Source organism: Eubalaena glacialis, chromosome 4 (assembly GCF_028564815.1).
Source record: "Eubalaena glacialis isolate mEubGla1 chromosome 4, mEubGla1.1.hap2.+ XY, whole genome shotgun sequence".
In the NCBI taxonomy this organism is placed as follows: domain Eukaryota; kingdom Metazoa; phylum Chordata; class Mammalia; order Artiodactyla; family Balaenidae; genus Eubalaena; species Eubalaena glacialis.
In genome coordinates this window covers 170,187,420-170,202,354 of record NC_083719.1, presented here as the reverse complement: position 1 = coordinate 170,202,354, position 14,935 = coordinate 170,187,420, and the positions used below count along the sequence as shown (strand labels likewise).

The window sequence follows — 14,935 nt, the reverse complement described above, 5'->3', positions numbered from 1 at the left end:
ACAAACACAAAACTGTTCAGCTCCAGCTGTTCAGCTCTACCCGATGACCACCTCCAGCCTGAATTCCCTTAGTAAACACACTCCTACACCCCTGACAGATGGGCCTTTTGTCTGGCAAAGCAAACACACAAATCTAAAATCTCCCCTCTCCTTTCATCAGAGTCCAGAAAATCTAAAAGGGCAGGTGTCACCTTATTCCTGACAGAGCTCAAAGGAACTCAGTACTGCATGGAAAGACTTCTCTCTATAGAGATATAAGAAAGCAGAGGCAATACACACTCTCACATGCACTCGTGCACACTCACATTCACACACTCATACACAGTCAGAAGATGAATTGGAAGGTAGGACTTGAGGAAGTCAGGGAAAACAGACCTTATGAAACAGGAAAACTTCATGAGATGAGAGAAAATCAATAGGAATAATGAAATGTAAAATGAGATGTTAACATATATATATATGAAAGAGGGTGGGATGGGGTGTGGAAGCAGAGGGAGGGAAAGAGGCATTAGGAGGACCAGCCTTGCCCAACTATTATTCTTGACCACAGTACCAGCAAGGTGACTGGTAAAGAGGAAAATGCCTGACTGAAAAGATGAGTACTATTTCCATTGAGGCCTAGAATTACCCACTGTGCAAGTAGGTCCAATTGGACAATATCCAAATGGTTCAGAAAGCCACCAAGTTGATCTTTGGGTCTTATAGGTCCTACAGCAAAATATTCTGAAGCATCTGTGGTTATAGTAGCCAAGAGCATGTTATGGATGACAATATCCAGGCTTCCCCTTGGGAAAGTAACTAGCCTGTTTGTAGAGGAGACCCATATGTCACAGTTGGCTTTGAAATGTATGGTCTCCACAATCACATGACTTTTCTCAACCTAGACATGTAGTCTCAGAATGCTGACCACCATGGACAAGAAGGAAATGAAAAAAGGAAGTAGGATTTGAATATGCAGCATCATTGATAAGCAACTTCAAGGTGGGCAGTCCCATAGTGAATGATTTTAGCAGGAACCACAGACAGCAGCAGCTCAAGTTCCCCAAGTCATTAAGGTTTTTAGAATGTCCAGTCTACCTGGTGCTTCAAATTTGGTACCATATCTTAGATTTTACTCAGGCAGCTAAAGAATCTAGCCTTCCTCAACAAACTCTCAGATTCAATCCCATTATAGTAACTTCAGCCCCAAATATCCCAGCTGACCATAATGCTCCAACATATTTGCACGTAGATGGTATCCTTCCATCTGTGATAAGAGTATGGAGGGAAATTTGATTTTATTAACACAATGTATAGAACCAGCTGCATTCTGGCTGGTGTCTCAGTTTAATTGCATGCACCCTCAACAAGTCTGTCTACCTTTCCAGCCTGAGGTCTGGACCCTTTGTCCTGCATCTAACCCAACAATCCAACAGCCAGGTCAGCAAGGCCACCAGAACTCTCATCTGTGTCCATCAGCTCACCATTTAGTCTACAACCACAAAGAGTTCATTCATCTGGTAGGTCACAATTATCTATGCATTAGTCAATATAGTATTCAGAATATTTCAACAGAACCTTCAAAAAACAGATTGAAATTCAACTTAAACCTTTGTGAAGGTTCAAGTTGAAAACAATAATTGAAAATAAATAATTCTTTGACCTGTTGTATTAAAAATAAATAAATTAAAAATTTAAAATTTAAAATTAAAAAAAAAAGAAAGAATTCTTTGAAATGGCATTTGTCTGGGCTTTGAACCTGCAGCACTTCCTCTTTTGTTGACAGCCAGACTTTACTAGAAATCAGCCAACTATTTACATAGCTGCCAGTCCCCCAAATACTAATGAGGCAATGCCCCATATTAAACATAAAGTCTATATTTCAGCTAAAGGTATGAAGAAGATGAACAGGTTATGCAGAATCAGCCCACCCTTCTGATATCTACAAAATGTGGACCATCTGCTGGCTCCAAAAATATGTCTGAGCAAGTGATCACAGACTCTACACTTATTTGTTGCAATACTTCCAAATATCAAATAATGGGCAACCGCTCTACAACTTCTCCTCAAGCAGTGGTCTCCCAACCCAACACAAAGCATCCTTTCAAAATTGCAGTTTCTGACCTGAAGTTTTACCAACTGGTGTCCTCAATCTTTGAACTTTCTGAACTTTCAAATCTTCTAAACCTTCCTGATTGTTGTATACAGACAGAGTGTATTCAGCAGCTCATAGGCCAAATTTTCACACATGAGGCTAGACTAATAGAAGCATGGAAACTGAATGTTATTAGTTGTTATAGACTGTGTTGTGTCCCATAAAAATTCATATGTTGAAGACCTAATACCCATTACTTCAAAATGTGACTATATTTGGAGATAGTGCCTTGAAAGAGATAATTAAGTTAAAATGAGGTCATTAGAGTAGGCCCTAATCCAACATGACTGATGTCCTTATAAGAAGAGGAGATTAGCACACAGACACACATAGAGGGACCACCATATGAAGACACAGGGAGAAGATGGCCATCTACAAGCCAAGGAGAGGGGCCTCAGGAGAAACCAACCCTGCAATCAAGAATTTGATCTCACACTTCTAGCCTCCAGAATTGTGCAAAAATAAATTTTTATTGTTTAAGACTCAAGACACAAAATATGGCAAAGGAAATCATTGAAACTGTGCTGCCTCTACTTATTTGATCACCCAGCCTTAGTCTATTGTGAGCAGTGAGAACAGCTAAGGCATTTCTGAGCCAAAAGGCTCACTATGTTCTCTAAAGCCAAATCCAAATTTAGGAGAAGTGGCATCATTACCATGGCAGAATAAGAGTTTTCTACTGTCTTCTCTCAAAGAACACTAATTTTGACAATTACCCACAGACAAGAGTGCCTTTGTGGAAGTCTGGGAGTCCAGCAGAGAAATTCTAGCACAGAGTTGGAGCAAGAAAAATTCAAAAAGAAAGAAATGGAGATCCATGATTTGGTCTGTGATTTTCCCAATAAAGGACTCAAAATAGTTGTTTTACGGAAGTTAAGTGATCTACAGGAAAACACAGAAAGACAAGTTAATGAAATCAAGAAAATTATACACAAACAAAATAAGAACTTTAACAGAGAGATAGGAATTATTAAAAAGAACTAAATAGTAATTCAGGAATTGAAGAATACAAAGATGAAATAAAATCTGCAATAGAAAACATCAGCAAAAGATTGGACTAAGAAGAGAAAAGAATCTGTGAGGAAGAACACAGGTCATTTAAAATTATCCATTCAGAGAAGACGAAAGAAAAAAAAGAATGAAAAAGAGTGAAGAAAGTCTAGTGAAAAATGCGATATCACTAAAAGAAGAAACCTATGCGTATTGGAGTGCCAGAAGGAGAAGACAGGGAGAAAGGGACATAAAGTTTATTGAAAGAAATAATGGCTGAAAATTTCTCAAATCTGCTAACAGATTTGGACATCAAAGTTCATGAAACTCATAGACACCCACCACTAAATTTCAACCCAAAATAATCTCCTACAAGACACATTATTTTAAAATTGTCTAAAATCAAAGACAAAAAGTGTATTTTCAAAGCAGCAGGAAAAATAAAGTTCCTCACATACAAGAAAACCCCCATGAGGCTACCAGCAGATTCGTCACCAGAAACCTTGCAGGTTAGGAGAGAATAAGATGATATATTTAAAGTGCTAAAAGAAAAAACTGCCAATCAAGAATACTTTGACCAGAAAAGCTGTCCCTCAGAAATGAAGATGAGATACTTTCAGAAACAAACAAAATATGAGGGAGTTCATAAGAACTAGACCTGCCTTTTAAAAATGCTGAAAATCCTTCAAGTTGAAATAAAAGGAACCTAATAAGTAAGATGAAAACATAAAACACACTGGTAAAAGTAAGTATATGGTCAAATTCATAATATTTTAATACTGTAATATGGTGGTTTATTAACCACTTAACTATAGGATAAAGGTTAAAGCAAAAAGTATTTTTTTAGTTACAACTATAATAATTTGTTAATCGATACACAATGTAAAATCGCATATATTGTGACATCAAACATAATTGTTGGGGTGGGGAATAAAAGGATAGAGTTTTGTATGCAATTGAAGTTAAGTTGTTATCAGCATAAAATAGACTGTATATCAATAAAATGTTTTATGAAAGCCTCATGGTAACTACAAAGCAAAAACCTGCATTAGATACACAAAAGATAAAGAAAAGAGAATAAAAGCACACCACTATAAAAATCATTAATTTACAAAAGAAGAGAGAAAGAAAGGAAGAAGGGAATTACAAAATAGCCGGGAAACAAATTATATGGAATTAGTAGGTCCTTGCCTATCAATAATTACTTTAAATGTATATGGAATAAATTATTCAATCAAAAGACATACAATGGGCCACCGCTGCCGCTGCCACCCCTGCACAGGAGCCGTCACTATGCTCATGAAACCACTTCCGCTGCCGCCGGCTGCATCCAACCGTGTGGCTGACAGGGGTTTGGTGCTCCAGCCTGGTGTCAGGCCTGAGCCTCTGAGGTGGAAGAGCTGAGTTCAGGACATTGGACCACCAGAGATCTCCCAGCCCCATGAAATATCAATCGGCGAGAACTCTGCCAGACATCTCCATGTCAACGCTAAGACCCAGCTCCAATCAACGACTATCAAGCTCCAGTGCTGGACATGCTATGCCAAACAACTAGCAAGACAGGAACACAACCCCACCCATTAGCAGCGAGGCTGGCTAAAATCATAATAAGTTCACAGACACTGCAAAACACAACACCGGACACTGTCCAACCACTAGAAAGACAAGATCCAGCCTCTTCCAGCAGAACACAGGCACCAGTCACCTCAACCAGGAAGCCCACAGAACATACTGGAACAACCTTACCCACTAGGGGTTGACAACAAAAAAATAGGAATTATGAAACTTCAGCCTGTGAAAAGGACACCCCACACAGTAAGTTAAGCAAAATGAGAACACAGAGAAATACATAGCAGATGAAGGAGCAAGGTAAAATCCCAACAGACCAAAAAAATGAAGAAGAAATAGGCAGTCTACCTGAAAAAGAATTCAGAGTAATGATAGTAAACATGATCCAAAATCTTGGAAATAGAATGGAGAAAATACAAGAAACGTTTAAAAAGGACCTAGAAGAACTAAAGAGCAAACAAACAGTGATGAAGAACACAATAAATGAAACTAAAAATTCTCTAGAAGGAATCAATAGCAGAATAACTGAGGCAGAAGAATGGATAAGTGACCTGGAAGATAAAATACTGGAAATAACTCCCACAATGCAGAATATAGAAAAAAGAAAGAAAAAATCGAGAACAGTCTCAGAGACCTCTAGGACAACACTAAACACACCAACATTCAAATTGTGGAGGTCCCAGAAGAAGAAGAGAAAGAGAAAGGGACTGAAAATATATTTGAAGAGATTATAGTTGAAAACTTCCCTAATATGGGAAAGGAAAGAGTCAGTCAAGTCCAGGAAGGACAGAGAGTCCCATACAGGATAAATCCAAGGAGAAACATGTCAAGACACATATTAATCAAACTATCAAAAATTAAATACAAAGAAGAAATATTGAAAGCAGCAAGGGAAAAGCAACAAATAACATACAAGGGAATCCCCATAGGGTTAACTGCTAATCTTTCAGCAGAAATTCTACAAGCCAGAAGGGAGTGGCAGGACATATTTAAAGTGAGGAAAGGGAAAAACCTACAACCAAGATTACTCTACCCAGTAAGGATCTCATTCAGAAAGGACGGAGAAATTAAAATGTTTACAGACAAGCAAAAGTTAAGAAAATTGAGCACCACCAAACCAGCTTTACAACAAATGCTAAAGGAACTTTTCTAGGCAGGAAACACAAGGGAAGGAAAAGACCTATAATAACAAATCCAAAACAATTAAGAAAATGCTAATAGGAACATACACATCGATAATTACCTTAAATGTAAATGGATTAAATGCTCCAACCAAAAGACACAGACTGGCTGAATGGATACAAAACCAAGACCTGTATATATGCTGTCTACAAGAGACCCACATCAGACCTAGGGACTCATACAGACTGAAAGTGAGGGGATGGAAAAAGATATTGACACAAATGGAAATTAAAAGAAAGCTGGAGTAGCAATTCTCATATCAGACAAAATAGACTTTAAAATAAAGACTATTACAAGAGACAAAGAAGGACAGTACATAATGATCAAGGGATCAATCCAAGAAAAAGATATAACAATTGTAAATATTTATGCACCCAACATAGGAGCACCTCAATACATAAGGCAAATGCTAACAGCCATAAAAGGGGAAGTCGACAGTAACACAATAGCAGTAGGGGACTTTAAAACCCCGCTTTCACCAATGGACAGATCAACTGAAATGAAAATAAATAAGGAAACACAGGCTTTAAATGACACATTAAACAAGACGGATTTAATTGATATTTATAGGACATTCCATCCAAAAACAACAGAATACACTTTCTTCTCAAATGCTCTTGGAACATTCGCCAGGACAGATCATATCTTGGGTCACAAATCAAGCCTTGGTAAATTTAAGAAAATTGAAATCATATTGGGTATCTTTTCTGAAAACAATGTTATGAGACTAGATATCAATTACAGGAAAGAAACTGTAAAAAATACAAACATATGGAGACTAAACAATACGCTACTAAATAACCAAGAGATCACTGAAGAAATCAAAGAGGAAATCAAAAAATACCTAGAAACATGCCACTCTCTCACTTCCTCCCAGCTTACCCTTCCCCCTCCCTATGTTCCTTGCTTTGTGACCACCTAGAGGGGTGGGATAGGGAGGGTGGGAGGGAGATGCAAGAGGGAGGAGATATGGGGATATATGTATATGTATAGCTGATTCACTTTGTTATAAAGCAGAAACTAACACACCATTTAAAGCAATTATACACCAATAAAGATGTTTAAAAAGTACCTAGAAACAAATGACAATGAAAACACGATGACCCAAAACCTATGGGATGCAGCAAAAGCAGTTCTAAGAGGGAAGTTTATAGCAATAAAATCCTACCTCAAGAAACAAGAAAAATCTCAGCCTTACACCTAAAGTAATTAGAGAAAGGAGAACAAAAACACCCCAAAGTTAGCAGAAGGACAGAAATCATAAAGATCAGATCAGAAATAAATGAAAAAGATATGAAGGAAATGATAGCAAAGGTCAATAAAACTAAAAGCTGGTTCTTTGAGAAGATAAACAAAATTGATAAATCATTAGACAGACTCATCAAGGAAAAAAGGAAGAAGACTCAAATCAACAGAATTAGAAATGAAAAAGGAGAAGTAACAAACGACCCTGCAGAAATACCAAGGATCATGAGAGATTAGTACAAGCAACTATATGCAAATAAAATGGAAAACCTGGAAGAAATGGACAAATTCTTAGAAAAGCAGAACCTTCCCAGATGGAACCAGGAAGAAATAGAAAATATAAACAGACCAATCACAAGCACTGAAATTGAAACTGTGATTAAAAATCTTGCAACAAACAAAAGCCCAGGACCAGATGACTTCACAGGCAGATTCTATCAAACATTTAGAGAAGAGCTAACACCTATCCTTCTCAAACTCTTCCAAAATATAGCAGAGGGAGGAACACTCCCAAACTCATTCTATGAGGCCACCATCACCCTGATACCAAAACCAGACAAACATGTCACAAAAAAAGAAAACTACAGGCTAATATCACTAATGAACATAGATGCAAAAATCCTCAACAAAATACTAGCAAACAGAATCCAACAGCACATTAAAAGGATCATACACCATGATGTATGGGAGGTTTATCCCAGGAATGCAAGGATTCTTCAGTATAAGCAAATCAATCAATGTGATACACCATATTAACAAATTGAAGGAGAAAACCATGTGATCATCTCAATAGATGCCGAAAAAGCTTTTGACAAAATTCAACACCTATTTATGACAAAACTCTCTAGAAAGTGGGCATAGAGGAAAGCTACTCAACATTATAAAAGCCATATATGACAAACCCACAGTGAACATTATTCTCAATGGTTAAAAACTGAAAGCATTTCCTGTAAGATCAAGAACAAGACAAGGTTGCCCACTCTCATGACTATTATTCAACATAGTTTTGGAAGTTTTAGCCACAGCAATCAGAGAAGAAAAAGAAATAAAAGGAATCCAAATCAAACAAGAAGAAGTAAAACTGTCACTGTTTACAGATGACATGATACTATGCGTAGAGAATCCTAAAGATGCCACCAGAAAACTATTAGAGCTGCTCAATGAATCTGGTAAAGTAGCAGGATACAAAATTAGTGCACAGAAATCTCTTGCATTCCTCTACAGTAACAACAAAAAATCAGAAAGAGAAATTAAGGAAACACTCCCATCTACCATTCCAACAAAAAGAATAAAATACCTAGGAATAAACCTACCTAAGGAGGAAAAAGACCTGTATGCAGAAAGCTATAAGACACTGATGAAAGAAATCAAAGACAATACAAACAGATGGAGAGATATAGCATGTTTTTGGATTGGAAGAATCAACATTGTGAAAATGACTATAGTATCCAAACAATCTACAGATTCAATGCAATCCCTATCCAATTACCAAAGGCATTTTTCACAGAACTAAAACAAGAAATTTTACAATTTGTATGGAAACACAAAAGACCCCGAATAGCCAAAGCAGTCTTGAGAAAGATAAACAGAGCTGGAGGAATCAGGCTACCTGATTTCATACTATATTACAAAGTGACAGTAATCAAGACAGTATGGTACTGGCACAAAAACAGAAATATAGATCAATGGAACAGGATAGAAAGCCCAGAGATAAACCCACGCACATATGGTCACATTATCTTTGACAGAGGGAAGAATATACAATGGAGAAAAGACAACCTCTTCAACAAGTGGTGCTGGGAAAACTTTACAGCTACATGTAAAAGAATGAAATTAGAACACTTCCTAACACCATGCACAAAAATAAACTCAAAACGGATTAAAGACAAAGTGGATTAAGGCCAGACATTACAAAACTCTTAGAGGAAAACATAGGCAGAATAATCTATGACATAAATCAAAGCAAGACCTTTTTTGACCCACCTCCTAGAGAAATGGAAATAAAACCAAAAACAAACAAATGGGACCTAATGAAACTTAAAAGCTTTTGCACAGCAAAGGAAACCATAAACAAGGTGAAAAGACAACCCTCAGAATGGGAGAAAATATTTGCAATCAAAGTAACTGACAAATTAATCTCCAAAATATAGAAGCAGCTCATGCAGCTCAATATGAAAAAATCAAATAACCCAATCCAAAAATGGGTGGAAGACCTAAATAGACATTTCTTCAAAGTAGACATACGGATTGCCAACAAACACATGAAAAGATGCTCAACATCATTAATCATTAGAGAAATGCAAATCAAAACTGCAATGAGATATCACCTCACACTGGTCAGAATGGCCATCACCAAAAAATCTACAAACAAAAGTGCTGGAGAGGGTGTGGAGAAAAGGGAACCCTCTTGCACTGTTGGTGGGAATGTAAATTGATACAGCCACTATGGAGAACAGTATGGAAGTTCCTTAAAAAACTGAAAATAGAACTACCATATGACTCAGCTATCCCACTACTGGGCATATACCCTGAGAAAACCATAATTCAAAAAGAGTCATGTACCAAAATGTTCACTGCAGCTCTATTTACAATAGCCAGGACATGGAAGCAACCTAAGTGTCCATCAACAGATGAATGGATAAAGAAGATGTGGTACATATATGCAATGGAATATTACTCAGCAATAAAAAGGAATGAAATTGAGTTATTTGTAGTGAGGTGGATGGACATAGAGTCTGTCATACAGAGTGAAGTAAGTCAGAAAGAGAAAAACAGGTACCGTATGCTAACGCACATATATGGAATCCTGAAAAATGGTACTGATGTACCTAGTGGCAGGACAGGAATAAAGACACAGACGTAGAGAATGGACTTGAGGACACAGGGAGGGAAGGGTAAGCTGGGACGAAGTGAGAGAATAGCATTGACATATATACGCTACCAAATGTAAAATGGATGGCTAGTGGGAAGCTACTGCATAGCACAGGGAGATCAACTCGATGCTTTGTGACAACTTAGAGGGATGGGATAGGGAGGGTGGGAGGGAGGCTCAAGAGGGAGGGGACATAGGGATATATGTATACATATATCTGATTCACTTTGTTGTGCAGCAGAAACTAACACAACATTGTAAAGCAATTATACTCCAATAAAGATGTGAAAAAAATAAAAAGGGAATTCAAAAATATCTCAAAACCAATGAAAATGGAAACACAACATGCCAAAATGTATGGTATGCAACAAAGCAGTAAAAGAGTGCAGTTTATAGCAATAAACACCTACATTTTTAAAAAGAGAAGAAAGATCTCAACCACCTAACTTTTCATCTCAAGGACCTAGGAAAAGAAGGAAAAACTAAGCTCAAACTTAATAGATCAAAGGAAGTAACAAGGGTCAGAGCAGAAATAAATGAAATAGAAACTGTAGAAACAATACAAAAGATCAATGGAAATGAGTTGGGTTTTGAAAAGACAAAATTGAAAAACTTTAGCCAGACTAAGAGAAAAAGAAGAAAGAAGACTCAAATAAATAAAATGAGAAAATAAAGAGGAAATATTAGAGCTGACCACCACAGAAATACAAAAGATCATGAGAGACTATGAAAGATTATATGCCAACAAAATGAATAACCTATAAGAAACAGATAAGTTCCTAGAAACATACAACCTACCTAGAGTTAATCATGAAGAGAAAGAATATATGAACAGACCAATAATAGGTAAGGAGATTTAATTAGTAATCAAAAATCTCCCAAAACAGAAAAATCCAGGACCACATGGTTCACTGGTGAATTCTTCCACACATTTAAAGGAGAAATGACACCAATCTTTCTCATACTCTTCCAAAAAACTGAAGAGAAAGGAACATTTCCAAACTCATTTTACAGATCAGATACCAAATCTAGATAAGGACACCATAAGGAAAGGAAACTACAAACCAATATCCTTGATGAAAATTGATGCAAAACTTCTCAACAAAATACTAACAACCCAAACAGCACATCAAAGGATCACATACCATGATCAAGTGAGATTCATCCCTGAGAAGCAAGGATAGTTCAGCATACACAAATCAATAATGTAACATCATATGATCATCTCAGTAGATGCAGAAAAACATTTGACAAAATTTAACCTTTAAAAACAACTCAACAAATTCAGTTTAGAAGGAATGTACTTCAACATAATAAAGATTGTATATGACACATCATATTCAACAGTGAGAAATTGCACGTTTTTCTCTAAGATAAGGAATAAGACAAGTGTGCCCATTATTTCCATTCCTATTCCACATAGGACTGGAAATCCTAGCCAATAATGGCAATATAAAGAAATGAAAGGAATCCAAATCAGAAAGGAAAAATTTAAATTGTCTTTTTTTTGCAGATGATATGATCTCATATATAAAAAACCCTAAAGACTCCAAAAAAAAAAAAACCAAAACCCTTAGAACTAATAAATGAATTCAGTAAATTTGCATTATGGAGTTTCCTCGAATGATTAAAAATAGAACTACCATCTGATCCAGCCATCCCACTTCTGGGTGTATATCCAAAGGAAATGAAATCACTATCTCAAAGAGATATTTTCACCCCCATGTTCATTGCAACATTATTCACAATAGCCAAGATATGGAAACAACCTATGTGTTCATCAACAGATGAATGTATAAAGAAGATGCGAGATATATATATACACAATGGAATATTACTCAGCCATGGGAAAGAAAGAAATCTGCTGCTAGTGACAGCATAAATGGAATTTGAGGGCATTATGTTAAGTGAAATCAGTCAGACAGAGAAAGGCAAATATGTACCATTTCACTTATATGTGGAATCTAAAAAAAGGTGGAACTCAAAGAAATAGAAAGTAGAATGGTAATTACCAGTGGCTGAGGGATGGGGGGAATTGGGAAGATGTTGTTCAAAAGGTAGAAAATTCAATTATAGGTTGAGTAAGTTCTGGGCGTGCAATTATATACAGCATACTGACTATAGTTAATAATACTGTACTGCATACTTGAAATACAATAGGAGAGTAGGCTTTAATGTTCTCACCACACAAAAAGAAAAGTAATTATATGAGGTGATGGATGTGTTCACTAACCTTATTATGATAATCATTGCACAATATATACATGTATCAAATCACGTTTACACCTTAAACTTTAACAGTGTTATATGTCAATTATATCTCTATAAACCTGGGGGGAAGTTTAGGAAACTAGGTGAGAAAATGGATACTAGGATTCTGCCATGTCGAAAAGGTAACAAGACAGTGCTATGCTAGTATGAACTGTCAGCCCCAGGGCTGCTAACACTTCAATGTAGTGTTATGGGCAGCTGGCACACACAGTTGATGATCTCTTGAAGGGCTTGGCAGGTGGAAGTAAAGGAGAGGAAGATCAAGGTGGCAGAGTAGAAGGACACTGGGCTCACCTCCCCTCATGAACTACAACTACATGTAGAGCAACTTTTACTGAAATTGACTGGGAGACTAGCAGAACAGCTCTTCTAAAACCGAGGCTGTAAAGAAAGATCCACACAGAGTCTGGTAGGAAGGGAGGGGAAGTGATATGGTCAGGATCTGCACCCCTAGATGGAAATACAAAAGTGAAGGGGATATCACAGATTTGGGGATCCTCTCTGGAGAGTAAAGAGTTCAAGCCCCATATTAGGCACCCACCCCTGAAGTCTGACACTGGAAGGATGAGCTCCCTTAGCTGCTCTGAAACCAGTAGGGCTTACCAGAGGGCTATAAGAAACCATGCTCCACACTTCAAGAGCACACACACAGACTTGCTTACTTCCAGTCACAGAGTGGAGGCAGCAGATTGAAAACTGCCTGGGCCCCTACCCAGCTTGCCAGGATCTCCCAAGCATGCCCCTCAGCCTGAACTGGGCTCCTGCCCTAGCCCCTCTTACCCTGGCACAGATTCCCACTAAGGCAGAGGCTGCCAATGCCAATGAGAGTGTGTCTACTTGGAGGGAACAGAGCCAGCTTGGACCTTGGCCCTGCCTCTCACTGAGGCAGAGACAGTCATTACCAATGTGCACAGCAGTGTACACACTTGGCAGGGAGTGAAACTAGCTCCAGGGCAGAGACTGCCATTTCCGAAGCTTGTGCCCCATGCACTCTTGGAAGAAAGCGAAACCAGCTCAGTAGGATGGCACTAACACCTCCAGCCAGGGCAGCCTCTAACCAGGGCAGACACACCAAGGAATATGTGAAAACAGCACAAAAGTGCAGACCCAACCCCTCAGGCACTGGCCATGCCCCAAACCGAGGCAGAGACTGTTTTCACACCTGGAAGAAACCCAAAAACTTCAGGTTCCTGCTCCAGCTCCTCAAGCCAAAACCCTTTCCCCAATAGGGTCATGACAGTAATTGAGCATAGAAGACCCAGCTTTCACATGGCTCTGGCTCTAGAACCCCCAACTCCAGCCCTACCTCCCACCAAGGTGGTGGCTGCCAGCACATCCCGGGGAAAGACCCAACCCATGCTCATTTCAGATCCCGTTCTCCCACTAAAGCCACTGGGCACATGCAGACTACATAGGGATGCTCCCAAACAAGGACACACTCTCGACACCAGGATATGGCTCTGATCAGAGGATAGGTTTCACTTAATTTCATAGAGACAGAGAGAGTTAAACAAAATGAGAAGACAGAGGAATCTGTTTCAAATGGAAATAAAAAAAAAACAAGAAAAAAAACCTGAAAAAAACAATTAATGAGGGCTTCCCTGGTGGCGCAGTGGTTAAGAATTTGCCTGCCAATGCAAGGGACACGGGTTCGAGCCCTGGCCTGGGAAGATCCCACATGCGTGGAGCAACTAAGCCCGTGCACCACAAATACTGAGCCTGAGCTCTAGAGCCCGCAAGCCACAACTGCTGAAACCTCGTGCCACAACTACTGAAGCCTGCACTCCTAGAGCCCGTGCCCCACAACAAGAGAAGCCACGACAATGAGAAGCCCGCACGCCGCAACGAAGAGTAGCCCCCGCTCACCGCAACTACAGAAAGCCCGCGCACAGCAACGAAGACCCAACACAGCCAAAAATAAATAAATAAATTAATTAATTAAAAAAAAAAAAACAATTAATGAAACAGAGGTAAATAATTTACCAGATAGAGTTCAAAGTGTTAATAATAAGAATGCTAACTGAACTTGGGAAAAGAATAGATGAACACAGTGAGAATTTTAATAAGGAACTGGAAAATAGAAAAAAAGGAGCCAAAGAATACAATAAATGAAAAGAAAAACACACTAGAGGGAATTAAGAGCAGATTAGGTGATCCAGAAGAATGCATAAGCGATCTAGAAGATAGAATAACAAGTCTCCCAATCAGAACAACAAAAAGAAAAAAAAATTTTTAATGAGGACAATTTAAGAGACCTCTGGGACTACATCAAGCATACTAACATTCAAATTATAAGGGTTGCAGAAGGAGAAGGAAAGAGAATTTGATGAAATTATGTCTGAAAACTTCCCAAACTTGAAGAAGAAAACAAATGTCCAGGTACAGGAATCACAGAGAGTCCCAAAGAAGATGAACCCAAAGAGACCCACACCAAGACGTATCATAATTAAAATGGAAGAAGTTAAACATAAAGAAATAATTCTAAAGGCAGCAGGAGAAAAACAAAGAGTCACATACAAGGGAACTCCCATAGGCTAACAGCTGATTTTTCAGTAGAAACTTTGCAGACCAGAGGGCAGTGGCATGACATATTTAAAGGGATGAAGGGGAAAAACCTACAATCTAAGATATTCCACTCAGCAAGGTTATCATTCAGAATTGAAGGAGAGATA

At 38.3% G+C, this 14,935-nt stretch overlaps 1 pseudogene; it reads left to right on the top strand.

Moving 5' to 3' along the window:
- Positions 1-844: 844 nt before the first annotated feature.
- Positions 845-14,935, top strand: part of LOC133090635 (TGF-beta-activated kinase 1 and MAP3K7-binding protein 2-like) — a 32,716-nt pseudogene continuing 18,625 nt past the window's right edge.